The following is a 23,005-nucleotide window of genomic DNA, read 5'->3' on the forward strand; positions in this document are numbered from 1 at the left end:
GTAACGCGAGTCGAGGCGGACGTTATCGAAGTAGCGACGGCGGACGACGAGACGAGCACGTGACACCAATGCCACCCTGTCTATCTTAGGGTTACGTGAGTCGAGGCGGACGTCGTCGCGGTAGCGACGATGGACGCCGAGACGAGCACGTGACACCAATGCCACCCTGTTTATCTTAGGTTAACACGAGTCGAGGCGGACGTCGTCGCGGTGGCGACAGACGGACGCCGAGACGAGCACGTGACACGAATGCCACCCTGTCTATCTTCGGGTAACGCGAGTCGAGGCGGACGTCGTCGCGGTAGCGACGACGGACGCCGAGACGAGCACATGACACCAATGCCACCCTGTCTATCTTAGGGTTACGCGAGTCGAGGCGGACGTCGTGACTGTAGCGACGACGGACGCCGAGACGACCAGGTGACACGAGTGCCACCCTGTGTATCTTAGGGTAACGCGAGTCGAGGCGGACGTCGTCGCGGTAGCGACGACGGACGCCGAGACGAGCACGTGACACCAACGCCCCCTATCTATCTTAGGGTTACGCGAGTCGAGGAGGACGTCGTCGCGGTAGCGACGACGGATGCCGAGACGAGCACGTGACAGCACTGCCACCCTGTCTATCTTAGGGTAACGCGAGTCGAGGCGGACGTCGTGACTGTAGCGACGACGGACGCCGAGACGAGCACGTGACATGAATGCCACCCTGTCTATCTTAGGGTAATGCGAGTCATGCCGGACGTCGTCGAGGTAGCGACGACGGACGACGAGACGAGCACGTGCCACCAATGCCACCGTGTCTATCTTAGGGTAACGCGAGTCGAGGCGGACGTCGACGCGGTAGTGACGACGGATGCCGAGACGAGCACGTGACACCAATGCCACCCTGTTTATCTTAGGTTAACGCGAGTCGAGGCGGACGTCATCGCGGTAGCGACAGACAGACGCCGAGACGAGCACGTGACACCAACGCCCCCTGTCTATCTTAGGGTTACGCGAGTCGAGGCGGACGTCGTCGAGGTAGCGACGACGGACGACGAGACGAGCACGTGACACCAATGCCACCCTGTCTATCTTAGGGTTACGTGAGTCGAGGCGGACGTCGTGACTGTAGCGACGACGGACGCCGAGACGAGCACATGACACCAATGCCACCCTGTCTATCTTAGGTTTACGCGAGTCGAGGCGGACGTCGTCGCGGTAGCGACGACGGACGCCGAGATGAGCACGTGACACCAATGCCACCCTGTCTATCTTAGGGTAACGCGAGTCGAGACGGACGTCATGACTGTAGCGATGACGGTCGCCGAGATGAGCACGTGGCACCACCGCCACCCTGTCTATCTTAGGGTAACGCGAGTAGAGGCGGACGTCGTCGCGGTAGCAACGATGGACGCCGAGACGAGCACGTTACACGAATGCCACCCTGTCTATCTTAGGGTAACGCGAGTCGAGGCGGACGTCGTCGTGGTAGCGACGACGGACGCCAAGACGAGCACGTGACACCCCTGCCACCCTGTCTATCTTTGGGTAACGCGAGTCGAGGCGGACGACGTGGCTGTAGCGACGACGGACGCCGAGACGAGTACGTGGCACCACTGCCACCCTGTCTATCTTAGGGTAACGCGAGTCGAGGCGGACGTCGTCGAGGCAGCAACGACGGACGACGAGACGAGCACGTGACACCAACGCCCCCTGTCTAACTTAGAGTTACGCGAGTCAAGGCGGACGTCGTCGCGGTAGCGACGACGGACGCCGAGACGAGCACGTGACACCACTGCCACCCTGTCTATCTTAGGGTAACGCGAGTCGAGGTGGACATCGTCACTGTAGCGACGACGGACGCGGAGACGAGCACGTGGCACCACCGCCACCCTGTCTACCTTAGGGTAACGCGAGTCGAGGCGGACGTCGTCGCGGTAGCGACGACGGACGCCGAGATGAGCACGTGCCACGAATGCCACCCTGTCTATCTTAGGCTAACACAACTCGAGGCGGACGTCGTCGAGGTAGCGACGACGGACAACGAGACGAGCACGTGACACCAATGCCACTCTGTCTATCTTAGGGTTACGTGGGTCGAGGCGGACGTCGTCGCGGTAGCGACGACGGACACCGAGACGAGCACGTGCCACCAATGCCACCCTGTCTATCTTAGGGTTACGCGAGTCGAGGCGGACGTCGTGACTGTAGCGACGACGGACGCCGAGACGACCAGGTGACACGAGTGCCACCCTGTCTATCTTAGGGTAAAGCGAGTCGAGGCGGACGTCATCGCAGTAGCGACGACGGATGCCGAGACGAGCACGTGACACCAACGCCCCCTATCTATCTTAGGGTTATGCGAGTCGAGGAGGACGTCATCGCTGTAGCGACGACGGATGCCGAGACGAGCACGTGACACCACTGCCACCCTGTCTATCTTAGGGTAACGCGAGTCGAGGCGGACATCGTCACTGTAGCGACGACGGACGCCGAGACGAGCACGTGGCACCACCGCCACCCTGTCTATCTTAGGGTAACGCGAGTCGAGGCGGACATCGTCACTGTAGCGACGACGGACGCCGAGACGAGCACGTGACACGAATGCCACCCTGTCTATCTTAGGGTACCACGGGTCAAGGCGGACGTCGTCGAGGTAGCGACGACGGACGACGAGACGAGCACGTGCCACCAATGCCACCCTGTCTATCTTAGGGTAACGCGAGTCGAGACGGACGTCGTCGCGGTAGCGACGACGGACGCCGAGACGAGCACTTGACACCAAGGCCACCCTGTTTATCTTAGGTTAACACGAGTCGAGGCGGACGTCATCGCGGTGGCGACAGACGGACGCCGAGACGAGCACGTGACACCAACGCCCCCTGTCTATCTTAGGGTTACGCGAGTCGAGGCGGATGTCGTCGAGGTAGCGACGACGGACGACGAGACGAGCACGTGACACCAATGCCACCCTGTCTATCTTAGGGTTACGTGAGTCGAGGCGACCGTCGTCGCAGTAGCGACGACGGACGCCGAGACGAGCATGTGACACCAATGCCACCCTGTTTATCTTAGGTTAACGCGAGTCGAGGCGGACGTCATCGCGGTGGCGACAGACGGACGCCGAGACGAGCACGTGACAAGAATGCCACCCTGTCTATCTTAGGGTAACTCGAGTCGAGGCGGACGTCGTCGCGGTAGCGACGACGGACGCCGAGACGAGCACGTGACACCAATGCCACCCTGTCTATCTTAGGGTAACGCGAGTCGAGACGGACGTCGTGACTGTAGCGATGACGGTCGCCGAGATGAGCACGTGGCACCACCGCCACCCTGTCTATCTTAGGGTAACGCGAGTCGAGGCGGACGTCGTCGCGGTAGCAACGATGGACGCCGAGACGAGCACGTTACACAAATGCCACCCTGTCTATCCTAGGGTAACGCGAGTCGAGGCGGACGTCGTCGTGGTAGCGACGACGCACGCCGAGACGAGCACGTGACACCCCTGCCACCCTGTCTATCTTAGGGTAACGCGAGTTGAGGCGGACGACGTGGCTGTAGCGACGACGGACGCCGAGACGAGTACGTGGCACCACTGCCACCCTGTCTATCTTAGGGTAACGTGAGTCGAGGCGGACGTCGTCGAGGTAGCGACGACGGACGACGAGACGAGCACGTGACACCAACGCCCCCTGTCTATCTTAGAGTTACGCGAGTCAAGGCGGACGTCGTCGCGGTAGCGACGACGGACGCCGAGACGAGCACGTGACACCACTGCCACCCTGTCTATCTTAGGGTAACGCGAGTCGAGGTGGACATCGTCACTGTAGCGACGACGGACGCGGAGACGAGCACGTGGCACCACTTCCACCCTGTCTACCTTAGGGTAACGCGAGTCGAGGCGGACGTTGTTGCGGTAGCGACGACGGACGCCGAGATGAGCACGTGACACGAATGCCACCCTGTCTATCTTAGGGTAACGCGAGTCGAGGCGGACGTCGTCGCGGTAGCAACGATGGACGCCGAGACGAGCACGTTACACAAATGCCACCCTGTCTATCCTAGGGTAACGCGAGTCGAGGCGGACGTCGTCGTGGTAGCGACGACGCACGCCGAGACGAGCACGTGACACCCCTGCCACCCTGTCTATCTTAGGGTAACGCGAGTTGAGGCGGACGACGTGGCTGTAGCGACGACGGACGCCGAGACGAGTACGTGGCACCACTGCCACCCTGTCTATCTTAGGGTAACGTGAGTCGAGGCGGACGTCGTCGAGGTAGCGACGACGGACGACGAGACGAGCACGTGACACCAACGCCCCCTGTCTATCTTAGAGTTACGCGAGTCAAGGCGGACGTCGTCGCGGTAGCGACGACGGACGCCGAGACGAGCACGTGACACCACTGCCACCCTGTCTATCTTAGGGTAACGCGAGTCGAGGTGGACATCGTCACTGTAGCGACGACGGACGCGGAGACGAGCACGTGGCACCACTTCCACCCTGTCTACCTTAGGGTAACGCGAGTCGAGGCGGACGTTGTTGCGGTAGCGACGACGGACGCCGAGATGAGCACGTGACACGAATGCCACCCTGTCTATCTTAGGGTAACGCGAGTCGAGGCGGACGTCGTCGAGGTAGCAATGACGGACGACGAGACGAGCACGTGACACCAATGCCACTCTGTATATCTTAGGGTTACGTGGGTCGAGGCGGATGTCATCGCGGTAGCGACGACGGACGCCGAGACAAGCACGTGACACCAATGCCACCCTGTTTATCTTAGGTTAACGCGAGTCGAGGCGGACGTCGTTGAGGTAGCGACAGACGGACACCGAGACGAGCACGTGACATGAATGCCACCCTGTCTATCTTAGGGTAACTCCAGTCGAGGCGGACGTCGTCGCGGTAGCGACGACGGACGCCGAGACGAGCACGTGACACGAATGCCACCCTGTCTATCTTAGGGTAACGCGAGTCGAGGAGGACGTCATCGCGGTAGCGACGACGGACGCCGAGACGAGTACGTGGCACCACTGCCACCCTGTCTATCTTAGGGTAACGTGAGTCCATGCGGACGTCGTCGAGGTAGCGACGACGGACGACGAGACGAGCACGTGACACCAATGCCACTCTGTCTATCTTAGGGTTACGTGGGTCGAGGCGGACGTCGTCGCGGTAGCGACGACGGACGCCGAGACGAGCACGTGACACCAATGCCACCCTGTTTATCTTAGGTTAACGCGAGTCGAGGCGGACGTCGTCGAGGTAGCGACAGACGGACACCGAGACGAGCACGTGACATGAATGCCACCCTGTCTATCTTAGGGTAAATCAAGTCGAGGCGGACATCGTCGCGGTAGTGACGACGGACGCCGAGACGAGCACGTGACACGAATGCCACCCTGTCTATCTTAGGGTAAAGCGAGTCGAGGCGGATGTCGTCGCGGTAGCGACGACGGATGCCGAGACGAGCACGTGACACCAATGCCAGCCTGTCTATCTTAGGGTAACGCGAGTCGAGGCGGACATCGTCACTGTAGCGACGACGGACGCCGAGACGAGCACGTGGCACCACTGCCACCCTTTCTATCTTAGGGTAACGCGAGTCGAGGCGGACATCGTCACTGTAGCAACGAAGGACGCCGAGACGAGCCCATGACACGAATGCCACCCTGTCTATCTTAGGGTAACGCGAGTCAAGGCGGACGTCGTCAAGGTAGCGACGACGGACTACGAGACGAGCACGTGCCACCAATGCCACCCTGTCTATCTTAGGGTAACGCGAGTCGAGGCGGACGTCATCGCGGTAGGGACGACGGACGCCGAGACGAGCACGTGACACCAATGCCACCCTGTTTATCTTAGGTTAACGCGAGTCGAGGCGGACGTCGTCGCGGTAGCGACTGACGGACGCCGAGACGAGCACGTGACACCAACGCCCCCTGACTATCTTAGGGTTACGCGAGTCGAGGCGGACGTCGTCGAGGTAGCGACGACGGACGACGAGACGAGCACGTGACACCAATGCCACCCTGTCTATCTTAGGGTTACGTGGGTCGAGGCGGACGTCGTCGCGGTAGCGACGACGGACGCCGAGACGAGCATGTGACACCAATGCCACCCTGTTTATCTTAGGTTAACGCGAGTTGAGGCGGACGTCGTCGCGGTGGCGACAGACGGACGACGAGACGAGCACGTGACAAGAATGCCACCCTGTCTATCTTAGGGTAACGCGAGTCGAGGAGGACGTCATCGCGGTAGCGACGACGGACGCCGAGACGAGTACGTGGCACCACTGCCACCCTGTCTATCTTAGGTTAACGCGAGTTGAGGCGGACGTCGTCGCGGTGGCGACAGACGGACGACGAGACGAGCACGTGACAAGAATGCCACCCTGTCTATCTTAGGGTAACTCGAGTCGAGGCGGACGTCGTCGCGGTAGCGACGACGGACGCCGAGACGAGCACATGACACCAATGCCACCCTGTGTATCTTAGAGTTACGCGAGTCGAGGCGGACGTCGTCGCGGTAGCGACGACGGACGCCGAGACGAGCACGTGACACCAATGCCACCCTGTCTATCTTAGGGTAACGCGAGTCGAGGCGGACGATGTGGCTGTAGCAACGACGGTCGCCGAGACGAGTACGTGGCACCACTGCCACCCTGTCTATCTTAGAGTAACGCGAGTCGAGGCGGACGTCGTCGAGGTAGCGACGACGGACGACGAGACAAGCACGTGACACCAACGCCCCCTGTCTATCTTAGAGTTACGCGAGTCAAGGCGGACGTCGTCGCGGTAGCGACGACGGACGCCGAGACGAGCACGTGACACCACTGCCACCCTGTCTATCTTAGGGTAACGCGAGTCGAGGAGGACATCGTCACTGTAGCGACGACGGACGCGGAGACGAGCACGTGGCACCACCGCCACCCTGTCTACCTTAGGGTAACGCGAGTCGAGGCGGACGTCGTCGAGGTAGCGACGACGGACGACGAGACGAGCACGTGACACCAGTGCCACTCTGTCTATCTTAGGGTTACGTGGGTCGAGGCGGACGTCGTCGCGGTAGCGACGACGGACGCCGAGACGAGCACGTGACACCAATGCCACCCTGTTTATCTTAGGTTAACGCGAGTCGAGGCGGACGTCGTCAAGGTAGCGACAGACGGACCCCGAGACGAGCACGTGACATGAATGCCACCCTGTCTATCTTAGGGTAACTCAAGTCGAGGCGGACGTCGTCGCGGTAGCGACAGACGGACACCGAGACGAGCACGTGACATGAATGCCACCCTGTCTATCTTAAGGTAACTCAAGTCGAGGCGGACGTCGTCGCGGTAGCGACGACGGATGCCGAGACGAGCACGTGACATGAATGCCACCCTGTCTATCTTAGGGTAACTCGAGTCGAGGCGGACGTCGTCGCGGTAGCGACGACGGACGACGAGACGAGCACATGACACCAATGCCACCCTGTCTATCTTAGGGTTACGCGAGTCGAGGCGGACGTCGTGACTGTAGCGACGACGGACGCCGAGACGACCAGGTGACACGAGTGCCACCCTGTCTATCTTAGGGTAACGCGAGTCGAGGCGGACGTCGTCGCGGTAGCGACGACGGACGCCGAGACGAGCACGTGACACGAATGCCACCCTGTCTATCTTAGGGTAACGCGAGTCGAGGAGGACGTCATCGAGGTAGCGACGACGGACGCCGAAACGAGTACGTGGCACCACTGCCACCCTGTCTATCTTAGGGTAACGTGAGTCGAGGCGGACGTCGTCGAGGTAGCGACGACGGACGACGAGACGAGCACGTGACACCAATGCCACTCTGTCTATCTTAGGGTTACGTGGGTCGAGGCGGACGTCGTCGCGGTAGCGACGACGGACGCCGAGACGAGCACGTGACACCAATGCCACCCTGTTTATCTTAGGTTAACGCGAGTCGAGGCGGACGTCGTCGAGGTAGCGACAGACGGACACCGAGACGAGCACGTGACATGAATGCCACCCTGTCTATCTTAGGGTAACTCAAGTCGAGGCGGACGTCGTCGCGGTAGCGACGACGGATGCCGAGACGAGCACGTGACACGAATGCCACCCTGTCTATCTTAGGGTAACGCGAGTCGAGGCGGACGTCGTCGCGGTAGCGACGACGGATGCCGAGATGAGCACGTGACACCAATGCCACCCTGTTTATCTTAGGTTAACGCGAGTCGAGGCGGACGTCGTCGCGGTAGCGACAGACGGACGCCGAGACGAGCACGTGACACCAACGCCCCCTGTCTATCTTAGGGTTACGCGAGTCGAGGCGGACGTCGTCGAGGTAGTGACGACGGACGACGAGACGAGCACGTGACACCAATGCCACCCTGTCTATATTAGGGTTACGTGGGTCGAGGCGGACGTCGTCGCGGTAGCGACGACGGACGCCGAGACGAGCATGTGACACCAATGCCACCCTGTTTATCTTAGGTTAACGCGAGTTGAGGCGGACGTCGTCGCGGTGGCGACAGACGGACGACGAGACGAGCACGTGACAAGAATGCCACCCTGTCTATCTTAGGGTAACTCGAGTCGAGGCGGACGTCGTCGCGGTAGCGACGACGGACGCCGAGACGAGCACATGACACCAATGCCACCCTGTGTATCATAGAGTTACGCGAGTCGAGGCGGATGTCGTCGCGGTAGCGACGACGGACGCCGAGACGAGCATGTGACACCAATGCCACCCTGTCTATCTTAGGGTAACGCGAGTCGAGACGGACGTCGTGACTGTAGCGATGACGGTCGCCGAGATGAGCACGTGGCACCACCGCCACCCTGTCTATCTTAGGGTAACGCGAGTCGAGGCGGACGTCGTCGCGGTAGCAACGATGGACGCCGAGACGAGCACGTTACACGAATGCCACCCTGTCTATCTTAGGGTAACGCGAGTCGAGGCGAACGTCGTTGTGGTAGCGACGACGGACGCCGAGACGAGCACGTGACACCCCTGCCACCCTTTCTATCGTAGGGTAACGCTAGTCGAGGCGGACGACGTGGCTGTAGCAACGACGGACACCGAGACGAGTACGTGGCACCACTACCACCCTGTCTATCTTAGAGTAACGTGAGTCGAGGCGGACGTCGTCGAGGTAGCGACGACGGACGACGAGACGAGCACGTGACACCAACGCCCCCTGTCTGTCTTAGAGTTACGCGAGTCAAGGCGGACGTCGTCGCGGTAGCGACGACGGACGCCGAGACGAGCACGTGACACCACTGCCACCCTGTCTATCTTAGGGTAACTCAAGTCGAGGCGGACGTCGTCGAGGTAGCGACGACGGACGACGAGACGAGCACGTGACACCAATGCCACTCTGTCTATCTTAGGGTTACGTGGGTCGAGGCGGACGTCGTCGCGGTAGCGACGACGGACGCCGAGACGAGCACGTGACACCAATGCCACCCTGTTTATCTTAGGTTAACGCGCGTCGAGGCGGACGTCGTCGAGGTAGCGACAGACGGATGCCGAGACGAGCACGTGACACGAATGCCACCCTGTCTATCTTAGGGTAACGCGAGTCGAGGCGGATGTCGTCGCGGTAGCGACGACGGATGCCGAGACGAGCACGTGACACCAATGCCAGCCTGTCTATCTTAGGGTAACGCGAGTCGAGGCGGACATCGTCACTGTAGCGACGACGGACGCCGAGACGAGCACGTGGCACCACTTCCACCCTTTCTATCTTAGGGTAACGCGAGTCGAGGCGGACATCGTCACTGTAGCGACGAAGGACGCCGAGACGAGCCCATGACATGAATGCCACCCTGTCTATCTTAGGGTAACGCGAGTCAAGGCGGACGTCGTCAAGGTAGCGACGACGGACTACGAGACGAGCACGTGCCACCAATGCCACCCTGTCTATCTTAGGGTAACGCGAGTCGAGGCGGACGTCGTCGCGGTAGCGACGACGGACGCCGAGACGAGCACGTGACACCAATGCCACCTTGTTTATCTTAGGTTAACGCGAGTCGAGGCGGACGTCGTCGCGGTAGCGACAGACGGACGCCGAGACGAGCACGTGACACCAACGCCCCCTGTCTATCTTAGGGTTACGCGAGTCGAGGCGGACGTCGTCGAGGTAGCGACGACGGACGACGAGACGAGCACGTGACACCAATGCCACCCTGTCTATATTAGGGTTACGTGGGTCGAGGCGGACGTCGTCGCGGTAGCGACGACGGACGCCGAGACGAGCATGTGACACCAATGCCACCCTGTTTATCTTAGGTTAACGCGAGTTGAGGCGGACGTCGTCGCGGTGGCGACAGACGGACGACGAGACGAGCACGTGACAAGAATGCCACCCTGTCTATCTTAGGGTAACTCGAGTCGAGGCGGACGTCGTCGCGGTAGCGACGACGGACGCCGAGACGAGCACATGACACCAATGCCACCCTGTGTATCATAGAGTTACGCGAGTCGAGGCGGATGTCGTCGCGGTAGCGACGACGGACGCCGAGACGAGCACGTGACACCAATGCCACCCTGTCTATCTTAGGGTAACGCGAGTCGAGACGGACGTCGTCACTGTAGCGATGACGGTCGCCGAGATGAGCACGTGGCACCACCGCCACCCTGTCTATCTTAGGGTAACGCGAGTCGAGGCGGACGTCGTCGCGGTAGCAACGATGGACGCCGAGACGAGCACGTTACACGAATGCCACCCTGTCTATCTTAGGGTAACGCGAGTCGAGGCGGACGTCGTTGTGGTAGCGAAGATGGACGCCGAGACGAGTACGTGACACCCCTGCCACCCTTTCTATCGTAGGGTAACGCGAGTCGAGGCGGACGTCGTCGAGGTAGCGACGACGGACGACGAGACGAGCACGTGACACCAATGCCACTCTGTCTATCTTAGGGTTACGTGGGTCGAGGCGGACGTCGTCGCGGTAGCGACGACGGACGCCGAGACGAGCACGTGACACCAATGCCACCCTGTTTATCTTAGGTTAACGCGAGTCGAGGCGGACGTCGTCAAGGTAGCGACAGACGGACACCGAGACGAGCACGTGACATGAATGCCACCCTGTCTATCTTAGGGTAACTCAAGTCGAGGCGGACGTCGTCGCGGTAGCGACAGACGGACACCGAGACGAGCACGTGACATGAATGCCACCCTGTCTATATTAGGGTAACTCAAGTCGAGGCGGACGTCGTCGCGGTAGCGACGACGGATGCCGAGACGAGCACGTGACATGAATGCCACCCTGTCTATCTTAGGGTAACTCGAGTCGAGGCGGACGTCGTCGCGGTAGCGACGACGGACGACGAGACGAGCACATGACACCAATGCCACCCTGTCTATCTTAGGGTTACGCGAGTCGAGGCGGACGTCGTGACTGTAGCGACGACGGACGTCGAGACGACCAGGTGACACGAGTGCCACCCTGTCTATCTTAGGGTAACGCGAGTCGAGGCGGACGTCGTCGCGGTAGCGACGACGGACGCCGAGACGAGCACGTGACACGAATGCCACCCTGTCTATCTTAGGGTAACGCGAGTCGAGGAGGACGTCATCGCGGTAGCGACGACGGACGCCGAGACGAGTACGTGGCACCACTGCCACCCTGTCTATCTTAGGGTAACGTGAGTCGAGGCGGACGTCGTCGAGGTAGCGACGACGGACGACGAGACGAGCACGTGACACCAATGCCACTCTGTCTATCTTAGGGTTACGTGGGTCGAGGCGGACGTCGTCGCGGTAGGGACGACGGACGCCGAGACGAGCACGTGACACCAATGCCACCCTGTTTATCTTAGGTTAACGCGAGTCGAGGCGGACGTCGTCGAGGTAGCGACAGACGGACACCGAGACGAGCACGTGACATGAATGCCCCCTGTCTATCTTAGGGTAACGCGAGTCGAGGCGGATGTCGTCGCGGTAGCGACGACGGATGCCGAGACGAGCACGTGACACCAATGCCAGCCTGTCTATCTTAGGGTAACGCGAGTCGAGGCGGACATCGTCACTGTAGCGACGACGGACGCCGAGACGAGCACGTGGCACCACTGCCACCCTTTCTATCTTAGGGTAACGTGAGTCGAGGCGGACATCGTCACTGTAGCGACGAAGGACGCCGAGACGAGCCCATGACATGAATGCCACCCTGTCTATCTTAGGGTAACGCGAGTCAAGGCGGACGTCGTCAAGGTAGCGACGACGGACTACGAGACGAGCACGTGCCACCAATGCCACCCTGTCTATCTTAGGGTAACGCGAGTCGATGCGGACGTCGTCGCGGTAGCGACGACGGACGCCGAGACGAGCACGTGACACCAATGCCACCCTGTTTATCTTAGGTTAACGCGAGTCGAGGCGGACGTCGTCGGTGTAGCGACAGACGGACGCCGAGACGAGCACGTGACACCAACGCCCCCTGTCTATCTTAGGGTTACGCGAGTCGAGCCGGACGTCGTCGAGGTAGCGACGACGGACGACGAGACGAGCACGTGACACCAATGCCACCCTGTCTATCTTAGGGTTACGTGGGTCGAGGCGGACGTCGTTGCGGTAGCGACGACGGACGCCGAGACGAGCATGTGACACAAATACCACCCTGTTTATCTTAGGTTAACGCGAGTTGAGGCGGACGTCGTCGCGGTGGCGACAGACGGACGACGAGACGAGCACGTGACAAGAATGCCACCCTGTCTATCTTAGGGTAACTCGAGTCGAGGCGGACGTCGTCGCGGTAGCGACGACGGACGCCGAGACGAGCACATGACTCCAATGCCACCCTGTGTATCTTAGAGTTACGCGAGTCGAGGCGGATGTCGTCGCGGTAGCGACGACGGACTCCGAGACGAGCACGTGACACCAATGCCACCCTGTCTATCTTAGGGTAACGCGAGTCGAGACGGACGTCGTGACTGTAGCGATGACGGTCGCCGAGATGAGCACGTGGCACCACCGCCACCCTGTCTATCTTAGGGTAACGCGAGTCGAGGCGGACGTCGTCGCAGTAGCAACGATGGACGCCGAGACGAGCACGTTACACGAATGCCACCCTGTCTATCTTAGGGTAACGCGAGTCGAGGCGGACGTCGTTGTGGTAGCGACGACGGACGCCGAGACGAGCACGTGACACCCCTGCCACCCTGTCTATCGTAGGGTAACGAGAGTCGAGGCGGACGACGTGGCTGTAGCAACGACGGACACCGAGACGAGTACGTGGCACCACTGCCACCCTGTCTATCTTAGAGTAACGTGAGTCGAGGCGGACGTCGTCGAGGTAGCGACGACGGACGACGAGACGAGCACGTGACACCAACGCCCCCTGTCTATCTTAGAGTTACGCGAGTCAAGGCGGACGTCGTCGCGGTAGCGACGACGGACGCCGAGACGAGCACGTGACACCACTGCCACCCTGTCTATCTTAGGGTAACTCAAGTCGAGGCGGACGTCGTCGAGGTAGCGACGACGGACGACGAGACGAGCACGTGACACCAATGCCACTCTGTCTATCTTAGGGTTACGTGGGTCGAGGCGGACGTCGTCACGGTAGCGACGACGGACGCCGAGACGAGCAGCTGACACCAATGCCACCCTGTTTATCTTAGGTTAACGCGAGTCGAGGCGGACGTCGTCGAGGTAGCGACAGACGGACACCGAGACGAGCACGTGACATGAATGCCACCCTGTCTATCTTAGGGTAACTCCAGTCGAGGCGGACGTCGTCGCGGTAGCGACGACGGACGCCGAGACGAGCACGTGACACGAATGCCACCCTGTCTATCTTAGGGTAACGCGAGTCGAGGCGGATGTCGTAGCGGTAGCGACGACGGATGCCGAGACGAGCACGTGACACCAATGCCAGCCTGTCTATCTTAGGGTAACACGAGTCGAGGCGGACATCGTCACTGTAGCGACGACGGACGCCGAGACGAGCACGTGGCACCACTGCCACCCTTTCTATCTTAGGGTAACGCGAGTCGAGGCGGACATCATCACTGTAGCGACGAAGGACGCCGAGACGAGCCCATGACACGAATGCCACCCTGTCTATCTTAGGGTAACGCGAGTCAAGGCGGACGTCGTCAAGGTAGCGACGACGGACTACGAGACGAGCACGTGCCACCAATGCCACCCTGTCTATCTTAGGGTAACGCGAGTCGAGGCGGACGTCGTCGCGGTAGCGACGACGGACGCCGAGACGAGCACGTGACACCAATGCCACCCTGTTTATCTTAGGTTAACGCGAGTCGAGGCGGACGTCGTCGCGGTAGCGACAGACGGACGCCGAGACGAGCACGTGACACCAACGCCCCCTGTCTATCTTAGGGTTACGCGAGTCGAGGCGGACGTCGTCGAGGTAGCGACGACGGACGACGAGACGAGCACGTGACACCAATGCCACCCTGTCTATCTTAGGGTTACGTGGGTCGAGGCGGACGTCGTCGCGGTAGCGACGACGGACGCCGAGACGAGCATGTGACACCAATGCCACCCTGTTTATCTTAGGTTAACGCGAGTTGAGGCGGACGTCGTCGCGGTGGCGACAGACGGACGACGAGACGAGCACGTGAAAAGAATGCCACCCTGTCTATCTTAGGGTAACTCGAGTCGAGGCGGACGTCGTCGCGGTAGCGACGACGGACGCCGAGACGAGCACATGACACCAATGCCACCCTGTGTATCTTAGAGTTACGCGAGTCGAGGCGGATGTCGTCGCGGTAGCGACGACGGACGCCGAGACGAGCACGTGACACCAATGCCACCCTGTCTATCTTAGGGTAACGCGAGTCGAGACGGACGTCGTGACTGTAGCGATGACGGTCGCCGAGATGAGCACGTGGCACCACCGCCACCCTGTCTATCTTAGGGTAACGCGAGTCGAGGCGGACGTCGTCGCGGTAGCAACGATGGACGCCGAGACGAGCACGTTACACGAATGCCACCCTGTCTATCTTAGGGTAACGCGAGTCGAGGCGGACGTCGTTGTGGTAGCGACGACGGACGCCGAGACGAGCACGTGACACCCCTGCCACCCTGTCTATCGTAGGGTAACGCGAGTCGAGGCGGACGACGTGGCTGTAGCAACGACGGACACCGAGACGAGTACGTGGCACCACTGCCACCCTGTCTATCTTAGAGTAACGTGAGTCGAGGCGGCCGTCGTCGAGGTAGCGACGACGGACGACGAGACGAGCACGTGACACCAACGCCCCCTGTCTATCTTTGAGTTACGCGAGTCAAGGCGGACGTCGTCGCGGTAGCGACGACGGACGCCGAGACGAGCACGTGACACCACTGCCACCCTGTCTATCTTAGGGTAACGCGAGTCGAGGAGGACATCGTCACTGTAGCGATGACGGACGCGGAGACGAGCACGTGGCACCACCGCCACCCTGTCTACCTTAGGGTAACGCGAGTCGATGCGGACGTCGTCGAGGTAGCGACGACGGACGACGAGACGAGCACGTGACACCAATGCCACTCTGTCTATCTTAGGGTTACGTGGGTCGAGGCGGACGTCGTCGCGGTAGCGACGACGGACGCCGAGACGAGCACGTGACACCAATGCCACCCTGTTTATCTTAGGTTAACGCGAGTCGAGGCGGACGTCGTCAAGGTAGCGACAGACGGACACCGAGACGAGCACGTGACATGAATGCCACCCTGTCTATCTTAGGGTAACTCAAGTCGAGGCGGACGTCGTCGCGGTAGCGACGACGGACGCCGAGACAAGCACGTGACACGAATGCCACCCTGTCTATCTTAGGGTAACGCGAGTCGAGGCGGACGTCGTCGAGGTAGCGACGACGGACGACGAGACGAGCACGTGACACCAATGCCACCCTGTCTATCTTAGGGTTACGTGAGTCGAGGCGGACGTCGTCGCGGTAGCGACGACGGATGCCGAGACGAGCACGTGACATGAATGCCACCCTGTCTATCTTAGGGTAACTCGAGTCGAGGCTGACGTCGTCGCGGTAGCGACGACGGACGACGAGACGAGCACATGACACCAATGCCACCCTGTCCATCTTAGGGTTACGCGAGTCGAGGCGGACGTCGTGACTGTAGCGACGACGGACGCCGAGACGACCAGGTGACACGAGTGCCACCCTGTCTATCTTAGGGTAACGCGAGTCGAGGCGGACGTCGTCGCGGTAACGACGACGGATGCCGAGACGAGCACGTGACACGAATGCCACCCTGTCTATCTTAGGGTAACGCGAGTCGAGGAGGACGTCATCGCGGTAGCGACGACGGACGCCGAGACGAGTACGTGGCACCACTGCCACCCTGTCTATCTTAGGGTAACGTGAGTCGAGGCGGACGTCGTCGAGGTAGCGACGACGGACGACGAGACGAGCACGTGACACCAATGCCACTCTGTCTATCTTAGGGTTACGTGGGTCGAGGCGGACGTCGTCGCGGTAGCGACGACGGACGCCGAGACGAGCACGTGACACCAATGCCACCCTGTTTATCTTAGGTTAACGCGAGTCGAGGCGGACGTCGTCGAGGTAGCGACAGACGGACACCGAGACGAGCACGTGACATGAATGCCACCCTGTCTATCTTAGGGTAACTCAAGTCGAGGCGGACGTCGTCGCGGTAGCGACGACGGACGCCGAGACGAGCACGTGACACGAATGCCACCCTGTCTATCTTAGGGTAACGGGAGTTGAGGCGGATGTCGTCGCGGTAGCGACGACGGATGCCGAGACGAGCACGTGACACCAATGCCAGCCTGTCTATCTTAGGGTAACGCGAGTCGAGGCAGACATCGTCACTGTAGCGACGAGGGACGCCGAGACGAGCACGTGGCACCACTGCCACCCTTTCTATCTTAGGGTAACGCGAGTCGAGGCGGACATCGTCACTGTAGCGACGAAGGACACCGAGACGAGCCCATGACACGAATGCCACCCTGTCTATCTTAGGGTAACGCGAGTCAAGGCGGACGTCGTCAAGGTAGCGACGACGGACTACGAGACGAGCACGTGCCACCAATGCCACCCTGTCTATCTTAGGGTAACGCGAGTCGAGGCGGACGTCGTCGCGGTAGCGACGACGGACGCCGAGACGAGCACGTGACACCAATGCCACCCTGTTTATCTTAGGTTAACGCGAGTCGAGGCGGACGTCGTCGCGGTAGCGACAGACGGACGCCGAGACGAGCACGTGACACCAACGCCCCCTGTCTATCTTAGGGTTACGCGAGTCGAGGCGGACGTCGTCGAGGTAGCGACGATGAACGACAAGACAAGCACGTGACACCAATGCCACCCTGTCTATCTTAGGGTTACGTGGGTCGAGGCGGACGTCGTCGCGGTAGCGACGACGGACGCCGAGACGAGCATGTGACACCAATGCCACCCTGTTTATCTTAGGTTAACGCGAGTTGAGGCGGACGTCGTCGCGGTGGCGACAGACGGACGACGAGACGAGCACGTGACAAGAATGCCACCCTGTCTATCTTAGGGTAACTCGAGTCGAGGCGGACGTCGTCGCGGTAGCGACGACGGACGCCGAGACGAGCACATGACACCAATGCCACCCTGTGTATCTTAGAGTTACGCGAGTCGAGGCGGAAGTCGTCGCGGTAGCGACGACGGACGCCGAGACGAGCACGTGACACCAATGCCACCCTGTCTATCTTAGGGTAACGCGAGTCGAGACGGACGTCGTGACTGTAGCGATGACGGTCGCCGAGATGAGCACGTGGCACTACCGCCACCCTGTCTATCTTAGGGTTACGCGAGTCGAGGCGGACGTCGTCGCGGTAGCGACGACGGACGCCGAGACGAGCCCGTGACACCAATGCCACCCTGTCTATCTTAGGGTAACGCGAGTCGAGGAGGACATCGTCACTGTAGCGATGACGGACGCGGAGACGAGCACGTGACACCAATGCCACCCTGTTTATCTTAGGTTAACGCGAGTCGAGGCGGACGTCGTCAAGGTAGCGACAGACGGACACCGAGACGAGCACGTGACATGAATGCCACCCTGTCTATCTTAGGGTAACTCAAGTCGAGGCGGACGTCGTCGCGGTAGCGACGACGGACGCCGAGACAAGCACGTGACACGAATGCCACCCTGTCTATCTTAGGGTAACGCGAGTCGAGGCGGACGTCGTCGAGGTAGCGACGACGGACGACGAGACGAGCACGTGACACCAATGCCACCCTGTCTATCTTAGGGTTACGTGAGTCGAGGCGGACGTCGTCGCGGTAGCGACGACGGATGCCGAGACGAGCACGTGACATGAATGCCACCCTGTCTATCTTAGGGTAACTCGAGTCGAGGCTGACGTCGTCGCGGTAGCGACGACGGACGACGAGACGAGCACATGACACCAATGCCACCCTGTCCATCTTAGGGTTACGCGAGTCGAGGCGGACGTCGTGACTGTAGCGACGACGGACGCCGAGACGACCAGGTGACACGAGTGCCACCCTGTCTATCTTAGGGTAACGCGAGTCGAGGCGGACGTCGTCGCGGTAGCGACGACGGATGCCGAGACGAGCACGTGACACGAATGCCACCCTGTCTATCTTAGGGTAACGCGAGTCGAGGAGGACGTCATCGCGGTAGCGACGACGGACGCCGAGACGAGTACGTGGCACCACTGCCACCCTGTCTATCTTAGGGTAACGTGAGTCGAGGCGGACGTCGTCGAGGTAGCGACGACGAACGACGAGACGAGCACGTGACACCAATGCCACTCTGTCTATCTTAGGGTTACGTGGGTCGAGGCGGACGTCGTCGCGGTAGCGACGACGGACGCCGAGACGAGCACGTGACACCAATGCCACCCTGTTTATCTTAGGTTAACGCGAGTCGAGGCGGACGTCGTCGAGGTAGCGACAGACGGACACCGAGACGAGCACGTGACATGAATGCCACCCTGTCTATCTTAGGGTAACTCAAGTCGAGGCGGACGTCGTCGCGGTAGCGACGACGGACGCCGAGACGAGCACGTGACACGAATGCCACCCTGTCTATCTTAGGGTAACGGGAGTTGAGGCGGATGTCGTCGCGGTAGCGACGACGGATGCCGAGACGAGCACGTGACACCAATGCCAGCCTGTCTATCTTAGGGTAACGCGAGTCGAGGCAGACATCGTCACTGTAGCGACGAGGGACGCCGAGACGAGCACGTGGCACCACTGCCACCCTTTCTATCTTAGGGTAACGCGAGTTGAGGCGGACATCGTCACTGTAGCGACGAAGGACGCCGAGACGAGCCCATGACACGAATGCCACCCTGTCTATCTTAGGGTAACGCGAGTCAAGGCGGACGTCGTCAAGGTAGCGATGACGGACTACGAGACGAGCACGTGCCACCAATGCCACCCTGTCTATCTTAGGGTAACGCGAGTCGAGGCGGACGTCGTCGCGGTAGCGACGACGGACGCCGAGACGAGCACGTGACACCAATGCCACCCTGTTTATCTTAGGTTAACGCGAGTCGAGGCGGACGTCGTCGCGGTAGCGACAGACGGACGCCGAGACGAGCACGTGACACCAACGCCCCCTGTCTATCTTAGGGTTACGCGAGTCGAGGCGGACGTCGTCGAGGTAGCGACGATGAACGACAAGACGAGCACGTGACACCAATGCCACCCTGTCTATCTTAGGGTTACGTGGGTCGAGGCGGACGTCGTCGCGGTAGCGACGACGGACGCCGAGACGAGCATGTGACACCAATGCCACCCTGTTTATCTTAGGTTAACGCGAGTTGAGGCGGACGTCGTCGCGGTGGCGACAGACGGATGACGAGACGAGCACGTGACAAGAATGCCACCCTGTCTATCTTAGGGTAACTCGAGTCGAGGCGGACGTCGTCGCGGTAGCGACGACGGACGCCGAGACGAGCACATGACACCAATGCCACCCTGTGTATCTTAGAGTTACGCGAGTCGAGGCGGATGTCGTCGCGGTAGCGACGACGGACGCCGAGACGAGCACGTGACACCAATGCCACCCTGTCTATCTTAGGGTAACGCGAGTCGAGACGGACGTCGTGACTGTAGCGATGACGGTCGCCGAGATGAGCACGTGGCACTACCGCCACCCTGTCTATCTTAGGGTAACGCGAGTCGAGGCGGACGTCGTCGCGGTAGCGACGACGGACGCCGAGACGAGCCCGTGACACCAATGCCACCCTGTTTATCTTAGGTTAACGCGAGTCGAGGCGGACGTCATCGCGGTAGCGACAGACAGACGCCGAGACGAGCACGTGACACCAACGCCCCCTGTCTATCTTAGGGTTACGCGAGTCGAGGCGGACGTCGTCGAGGTAGCGACGACGGACGACGAGACGAGCACGTGACACCAATGCCACCCTGTCTATCTTAGGGTTACGTGAGTCGAGGCGGACCTCGTGACTGTAGCGACGACGGACGCCGAGACGAGCACATGACACCAATGCCACCCTGTCTATCTTAGGTTTACGCGAGTCGAGGCGGACGTCGTCGCGGTAGCGACGATGGACGCCGAGATGAGCACGTGACACCAATGCCACCCTGTCTATCTTAGGGTAACGCGAGTCGAGACGGACGTCATGACTGTAGCGATGACGGTCGCCGAGATGAGCACGTGGCACCACCGCCACCCTGTCTATCTTACGGTAACGCGAGTAGAGGCGGACGTCGTCGCGGTAGCAACGATGGACGCCGAGACGAGCACGTTACACGAATGCCACCCTGTCTATCTTAGAGTAACGCGAGTCGAGGCGGACGTCGTCGTGGTAGCGACGACGGACGCCGAGACGAGCACGTGACACCCCTGCCACCCTGTCTATCTTTGGGTAACGCGAGTCGAGGCGGACGTCGTCGCGGTAGCGACGACGGACGCCGAGACGAGCACGTGACACCAATGCCACCCTGTTTATCTTAGGTTAACGCGAGTCGAGGCGGACGTCGTCAAGGTAGCGACAGACGGACACCGAGACGAGTACGTGACATGAATGCCACCCTGTCTATCTTAGGGTAACTCAAGTCGAGGCGGACGTCGTCGCGGTAGCGACGACGGACGCCGAGACAAGCACGTGACACGAATGCCACCCTGTCTATCTTAGGGTAACGCGAGTCGAGGCGGACGTCGTCGAGGTAGCGACGACGGACGACGAGACGAGCACGTGACACCAATGCCACCCTGTCTATCTTAGGGTTACGTGAGTCGAGGCGGACGTCGTCGCGGTAGCGACGACGGATGCCGAGACGAGCACGTGACATGAATGCCACCCTGTCTATCTTAGGGTAACTCGAGTCGAGGCTGACGTCGTCGCGGTAGCGACGACGGACGACGAGACGAGCACATGACACCAATGCCACCCTGTCCATCTTAGGGTTACGCGAGTCGAGGCGGACGTCGTGACTGTAGCGACGACGGACGCCGAGACGACCAGGTGACACGAGTGCCACCCTGTCTATCTTAGGGTAACGCGAGTCGAGGCGGACGTCGTCGCGGTAGCGACGACGGATGCCGAGACGAGCACGTGACACGAATGCCACCCTGTCTATCTTAGGGTAACGCGAGTCGAGGAGGACGTCATCGCGGTAGCGACGACGGACGCCGAGACGAGTACGTGGCACCACTGCCACCCTGTCTATCTTAGGGTAACGTGAGTCGAGGCGGACGTCGTCGAGGTAGCGACGACGGACGACGAGACGAGCACGTGACACCAATGCCACTCTGTCTATCTTAGGGTTACGTGGGTCGAGGCGGACGTCGTCGCGGTAGCGACGACGGACGCCGAGACGAGCACGTGACACCAATGCCACCCTGTTTATCTTAGGTTAACGCGAGTCGAGGCGGACGTCGTCGAGGTAGCGACAGACGGACACCGAGACGAGCACGTGACATGAATGCCACCCTGTCTATCTTAGGGTAACTCAAGTCGAGGCGGACGTCGTCGCGGTAGCGACGACGGACGCCGAGACGAGCACGTGACACGAATGCCACCCTGTCTATCTTAGGGTAACGGGAGTTGAGGCGGATGTCGTCGCGGTAGCGACGACGGATGCCGAGACGAGCACGTGACACCAATGCCAGCCTGTCTATCTTAGGGTAACGCGAGTCGAGGCAGACATCGTCACTGTAGCGACGAGGGACGCCGAGACGAGCACGTGGCACCACTGCCACCCTTTCTATCTTAGGGTAACGCGAGTCGAGGCGGACATCGTCACTGTAGCGACGAAGGACGCCGAGACGAGCCCATGACACGAATGCCACCCTGTCTATCTTAGGGTAACGCGAGTCAAGGCGGACGTCGTCAAGGTAGCGACGACGGACTACGAGACGAGCACGTGCCACCAATGCCACCCTGTCTATCTTAGGGTAACGCGAGTCGAGGCGGACGTCGTCGCGGTAGCGACGACGGACGCCGAGACGAGCACGTGACACCAATGCCACCCTGTTTATCTTAGGTTAACGCGAGTCGAGGCGGACGTCGTCGCGGTAGCGACAGACGGACGCCGAGACGAGCACGTGACACCAACGCCCCCTGTCTATCTTAGGGTTACGCGAGTCGAGGCGGACGTCGTCGAGGTAGCGACGATGAACGACAAGACGAGCACGTGACACCAATGCCACCCTGTCTATCTTAGGGTTACGTGGGTCGAGGCGGACGTCGTCGCGGTAGCGACGACGGACGCCGAGACGAGCATGTGACACCAATGCCACCCTGTTTATCTTAGGTTAACGCGAGTTGAGGCAGACGTCGTCGCGGTGGCGACAGACGGACGACGAGACGAGCACGTGACAAGAATGCCACCCTGTCTATCTTAGGGTAACTCGAGTCGAGGCGGACGTCGTCGCGGTAGCGACGACGGACGCCGAGACGAGCACATGACACCAATGCCACCCTGTGTATCTTAGAGTTACGCGAGTCGAGGCGGATGTCGTCGCGGTAGCGACGACGGACGCCGAGACGAGCACGTGACACCAATGCCACCCTGTCTATCTTAGGGTAACGCGAGTCGAGACGGACGTCGTGACTGTAGCGAT

Source organism: Aegilops tauschii, chromosome 4, assembly GCF_002575655.3.
Source record: "Aegilops tauschii subsp. strangulata cultivar AL8/78 chromosome 4, Aet v6.0, whole genome shotgun sequence".
NCBI lineage: Eukaryota > Viridiplantae > Streptophyta > Magnoliopsida > Poales > Poaceae > Aegilops > Aegilops tauschii.